Source organism: Tenrec ecaudatus, chromosome 12 (genome assembly GCF_050624435.1).
Source record: "Tenrec ecaudatus isolate mTenEca1 chromosome 12, mTenEca1.hap1, whole genome shotgun sequence".
Taxonomy (NCBI): Eukaryota; Metazoa; Chordata; class Mammalia; order Afrosoricida; family Tenrecidae; genus Tenrec; species Tenrec ecaudatus.
This window is the reverse complement of record NC_134541.1, coordinates 6,181,107-6,187,650: the sequence shown is the minus strand read 5'-3', so window position 1 is coordinate 6,187,650 and position 6,544 is coordinate 6,181,107. Positions and strand designations below refer to the sequence as shown.

At 38.6% G+C, this 6,544-nt stretch overlaps 1 pseudogene; it reads left to right on the top strand.

Moving 5' to 3' along the window:
* Window positions 1–1,096: 1,096 nt before the first annotated feature.
* LOC142422187 (low molecular weight phosphotyrosine protein phosphatase pseudogene) lies at window positions 1,097–1,730 on the top strand (annotated as a pseudogene).
* Window positions 1,731–6,544: the final 4,814 nt, after the last annotated feature.

The window sequence follows — 6,544 nt, the reverse complement described above, 5'->3', positions numbered from 1 at the left end:
AATCCAGGAAAGCCAGGGATTGCTAAGGATCTGAGTTATTTGTTACCGACCCTCTGCCACTCAGTCCCTCTCACTCACAGCAACACTTTGGAGGGCTTCCCAGCCTGTACATCTTTATGGGCGTCAACAGCCTGCTCTTCCTCCTGAGGAGTGACTGGTAAGTCTGAACTGCCAGCCTGCGGTTAGCAGTACAATGCTTACTGACATTACTGTTATAGCCTTCGAGCCAACTACAACTCATGCCTACCGCCTGTGTTCACAGCAGAACAACTCCATTGAAGTTATGTTTTCATTTCAAGTATTTTATTTCATCTACAGGCTTGTTGACTGTAACCTTTGTCTACACACACTGCCAGGCATTTTGTTGGCAGCACCCCTGAATGGGTTCGAATGATTGAGTTTGGCAAGAATACTTGAGCACCAAGTATACGGCACATAGAAAAACCAAACATACCTGTTACTGTCAAGTTGAGTGTATAAATCTTAACGGAAAACGGATGCATCTTTCTCTCACAGAGTGGCTGGTGGGTCCAAACCACCAACCACATGGTTAGCATACGAGTGTTTAACCATTGCACCACTGTGGCTCACTTGGCACAGAGCAGGTGGCCATTAAATATCTACTGAGTTAATGAGCAGAAAAAGCACATCCTCACCCAATGAGAAGAGATTCCTGCACACCTCCAGCATCACGTCTCGGTACAGGTTCTTCTGCTCAGAGCTCAGTGTCTTCCATTCTGCCTCCGTAAAAACCACAGTGACATCCTCCAATGTAACGGGCTCCTAGAATGAGCAAGAAATCAATGCAGCAGCAAAGCACCACCAATTTTCACAGTGAGAGGTGAGCTGGGGGCCCTGAAGAATCTGCATCGGAAGTTCATCTAATTCTTCGTAGAGAAACAGTTCTCCATATCAAGTTCCTCAGGCTTGACTGCCGACTTGGACCTTTGGGGAGCACAAGTGATGTCCAACACACATCCTAAGACTCAAACACATATGAATTCACTGGAGAAATGATTGGTGAACCAATTTGATTGCATTAATCAGTATTCAAGAAAATATTGCCTTGGAATGTTCTGTCTGGTGGTTCTGACGCATACTGTACATCTCTGCACAAGAGAAGTTGGCAGTGCAGGCCCCCAAATCTGTTTTGTCTGTATGCCTGGGTAACATTTGTGAATCACCTATTGCAGAAGCGATTTCCAGAAAATTTGAAACTGATCAAAACCTTTTAGATAAGTGGAAAATAGGGAGCGTAGCAACATTCACTTAGGAAATAGGAAAGCCTCCTGGTTATCGAAGGCAAAATTGTACGAAGCAGCATGGTCTCCCCATGAATCAGTGCCCAGATTACCAAAGAAGACTTTACCACATTGGATTATATACCATGTATGGACGAAAGCAATCTGTGAGATGTGGTTAGAAAAGGTAATCGAGTTAAAAACTGCAAAACTACAGTTGAACTCCGTGGAAGCTATGATCGCCCAAAACAACTGATTTTTGAAGATCCCCATTACGGGCATGGCTCTGACTTTGAGACTGCGGACCAGCAGTGTCTGCGGTGCCACAGACATTTTGGAGAAGGCACGCTCAAGCTGCAGCATGCACTGCTGCTAAAGGCCTACTGCAATGAGCACCTTCCCTGCGATGCTCGGCAGTACGGTCGGTGCGCATGGGAAAGTGCAGTCAGGTTCGTTCCACAGCTCAGTCGCAGCTACTGCGTCAGGTGACCTACTGTTTCTGACCTGAACACTAATTGTAGGTGGAAATCAGTTGCGACTGGCAAAAAGAATAAATGTTTTATTTTTGTGGCACATTAAATCTTTGCAATTAGTTAAACTTTCCACTTACCCTTGTTATAAGCAAAGTAGTAAAACAACATAAAAGAAAATGTTGTGCATGTTTTGTAGCAGGGTCATTTCCTGGTGTTTTCAAATATAAATCTAAGGACTGCCTTCACTTGGGAATGCTTACTTATGATGATCACAAATAATAAAATATCACTTTAAGGTCCAGTCCAATAACCAGGCCATTGAGACTTTTCAATAACCTGTTCTACCTCTCCAATAAGTTAACATGGATATGTTAATGAAGGACAAGCATCCTCTACCCTCCTTATAAACTACCTCTCATCTTTTTATCCCAGGGACTTTCCCTGAATAACATTCCCCAACCACGGGCACCCTAGATGAGATGTATTCTAATTTACACATACTCTTGGTGTAGACTTTTATGCTAAGAGAATAGGTAAAGATTTATGGGAATCATCTTGCACACCTTTCATACTTAATTTTTATCTTGTTTATTTCCTTAGGAAGCCATCTTAGTTGCTCCTATTTGAATCACTTGATCTCTACAAATTCATTGTACCAAAGGCTGTTTAATCTTATGTCCATTTGACAAATAGATCTTTTTATATATGTACAATGGATTATCCCAAATGTCAAAGAGTTCAATTGGCTTAGACTGGGGGAGAAATGCTTTAAAAATCTGGGAGAGTCCAATTATATGAAAGTCCTTAAATACTATTATGCAAATAAGTTTTCATTAGTGTTTATTAAATTAATAGGCAAACATGGATAATATCTGTACTCTGATATCACTATAATCTAAGAATCATTTGAATATACAAGTAAAGATGTTTTCAGAATAAAGTGAGGAATATAAAAATATAACTTGAAAAAATTGCCTTTAAGAATAAGAGAAATTTGAATAACAACAAAAAAGAATAAGAATAATCAGTTTGGTGATTACTAATAATCATATTTGGTGATTACTAATCTTAGTTCAACATTTATATGAATTTCTCTTATTAATCTTTAATTATGTGTTACATGCAAGTGGGCTATAATTCTTAAAATACACAAGCCACAAAAATCATAAAATACAGTGAGTATATAAACATTCTATAATTCATTATCTTGGCCTATTCTCCAAATGACTTCCACTTATCAATATCATAAATGACTAAGAAAGCTGGATGGGGTCAAATAAACTCAAAGTAGGATTAAAATAATAGTTGATATTACAAACTCTTGTTTGAACTCTTAAGAAATAGTTAAAGCTAAAATCGATTATACTTACACTTGACTGATTGAAATGAAAATGACAGCAGTCTTGCTCACAAGTTTTGCTCACAACTCACATTAGTAAATTTTATCTGATAATATTGTATTGAGAATTTTTACAGGTATGTTTATGAATAATATTGGTGTGTTAATAAAGTTCATGGGGTTTTTTTTAAAAAAGAATAAGAGAAATCAAAGCCTAGGAGTTTACTGTATAGGAAGGCTCAAAAAGAACAAAAGGCATTATCAAAGAGATGGAGCTGGATGTAGACATGAAAGAATGGTGATGACTTAATGCTGAAGATGGAAGGAAATGTCAACTATAGAGAAAAGGTGGGAGTGAGCGAATGGGATCCCCAATAAGCACTGGTAAAGAGTTCAGGTAACAAATGATATCTGTAAACTCACTCTCTTTATGGTGTTCAATAAGCTTTTTTTAAAAAAAGCTTTTAAAATAATGTCCTTTTAAAGCTTTTAAAATAATGTCCTTAACACTTCAATCATGAAGTAAAGCAATGGCTATGAAAAAGTTAGGAAGAGAATTGCAGCAATGCTACACAAAAGGAACATTTATTTTACAGATATCATAATCTTTCAAAATAATACCAAACCAACACCTCACCTCATTTTCATTCAGTCACCTTTGACTTACACAGACTGTAGAGAACAGAGGAACTTCCCCATAGGGTAAAGTGACCAGATTTTAACATTGGTAAAGCGGGACACCATTGATAAAACTCATATCCTGGCAAAATAGCCACATGGCAGCCAAAAACCGTATACCCTAGCTTGTCATGCATTCTTTCCAAAAATATACAACTTTTAAAAAATGTGGCGGGACGCAGGAAAAATTGTTAAAAATTGGGACTGTCCCGCCAAAAGCGGGATGTCTGGTCACCTTACCAGAGGGTGTCTTAGTTATAATCTTTACACAGTAGTCTGCCACATTATTTCTCCAGTGTGTCCACTGGCAGTTCAAAGCATCAACCCGTGGATTAGCAGCCTTATTCCTTCTTAGCACCTTATTATTTTGTCTCTGTGGCTTCACAAACAGGAGCCCTGGTGTCGTTGGGTTGATAACCACAAAGTCAGCCCTTCTAAGCCACCAGCAGTTTCCTAAGAGAAAGGGTTTTCTACTAAAGAGTCAAAGTGACAATGTTTTACTTTTCTGTTTCTATGGGTTTTTGTTTTCCTGCCTTTAGTTTGCTTGGTTTTGTTTGTCTTTTGTTGTCTGAAAGTTAGTTTGTTGCCGTTGTTGGGGCAGTTGGTTTTACGGGGTTTTGTATTTGTCATAAAATGATCAAGACAATAAACCTGAGTCAAGCATATCCCAGGGACAAACAGATGGATTCTGGGCTCGACTGAACTCTAGCCTCAATCCATAAACAGCTGGTTCTGCTCACATAGCCCTGCTTGATTCATAAAATGAATAGAAATCATGACCATTATCATTCATAAAAGGATCACAGAACATAATGGTGCTATGGCAAAGTATGGTGAAAAAAGCAGAGTGCCAAGCTATCAAGCAGAATAGTGTCTGGGGTCTTGAAGGCTTGTATTCAAATATGCAGCCATCGAAGTGAGGAGTCAACTAAGCCCACATGGAAGAAGCACACCAGCTGTGTGATCAAGAGATAAAAGTAGTGAGAGAATTCTTGGAGGAAAACTTCCCCAGCTTAATGAATGAAAACCAGACAACTATTTAGGAGGCTGTAAGAACAACAGCTAGACTAAATCTCAAGAAGTAACCAAGGCACATAATAGTTAAACTATCCAACTTCGAGAAAAAGGAGAAAATCATGAGAGCAGCTAGGGAAAAACAAGCAATCACCTATAAAGGTTCCCAATAAGAATATGCTCAGACACTATGAAGAAAAGGAGAGAGTGGAGTAACATATTCCAAAAATTGAAGGAATATAATGCAAACCCAAGAATACTCTGCCCAGCCAAATTATCAAGATAGATGGTGAAGTAAGAGTCTTCCCAGACAAGAAAAAAACTCAAAGAACACATTGGAAGAAACCCAGCCCTAAAAAAGATCCTTGCCAACCCAATATGGGCAGGAGAACAGCACTCATCAAGCATAAATAAGAGACCTCCACATAAAACAACCCCACCCAGAGGGCAACAAAGAGAAAATAGCCCACAAGATAGCATTGGCTTAAGGGTGAAAAGAAGTTAAGAACGAAACAAACACACACATGTACAACACACTGATGAGGTAGGTAGGAAAACACAAACACAAAAGGTATAAGATGACATCACAGAGTCCACGGATGGAGATAATAACCCTGAATATCAGTGGACTGGACTCAGGCATTAAAAGACTGAGGCTAGCAGACTGGCTTAGAAACACAACCCATCAATCTGCCTACAGAAGCCACATCTCAAGACTACAGACAAAAATGGGCTGAGAATCAAAGGCTGGAGAAAAGCATACCAAGCAAAGAGCAATTCAAAAAAGCAGGGGTTGCAATTTAATCTCAGATAAAATTGACTTCAAAGTGGAAACCATAAAAAGGAGCGACACTATATAATGCTCAAGAGAACGGTAGACAAAGAACTACTAAGCATTTTAAATATATATTCCCCAAACGAGACCCACTGAATATGTCAACCAAACACTCCAAAAGATGAAAAAAGAAATCACAGCCGCAACAATTATAGTAGGTGACTTCAATACACCGTTCTGAGAAAGATAAGTCACAACGAAAGAAACTCAGCAAGGAGGCTAGATATTTGAACACTGAAATTAAACAATTTGACCTGATATTTACAGAGCTTTTCATCTAAATACAAAAAAAATTACATTATTTTCAAGCCCACATGGCACATATCCAAACATAGATCATATGCTGGGGCATAAGGCAAATCTACATAAATTTAAGCACATTGATATAATACAAAACTCTCTTCTCTGACCACTGTGCCATAAGGCTGGAAATCAACATTAGAAAACAAAAGCAAACAATTGGAGGATGAATACCTCTCTATTGAAAAAGGAGTGTGTACTGGCCCAGATCAGAGAAGAAATTTAGAAATTTCCAGAAACCAACGAGAATGAGAATATGACATACCAAAACTTATGGGACACAGCAAAAGTAGTTGTCAGAGGAAGTTTCATAGCAATACATACACATATGAAAAAGGAAGAGAGACTTATGATTGATATGCTGGCACAAAATTCACAGCAACTAGAGCAGAGTCATCAGGACAATCCTACTAACAGCAAAAGAAAATAATAAAAACAAGGGCTGAGATTCAGGAGAGGGAAAATAAGAAAACAATGGGAAAATGAGTGTTGCTAAAAGTTGGTTCTTTGAAAGGATAAGCAGAATGAACAGAATGCTGGCAAATTGAACCAAAGAAAGGAGGGAACAAAGTTCAACAGCGAGGGTGAGGGATGAAAGGGGACATTACAACAGACGCTAATGAAATCAAAAGGATAATTACACAGTACTACAAAGGACTGTACG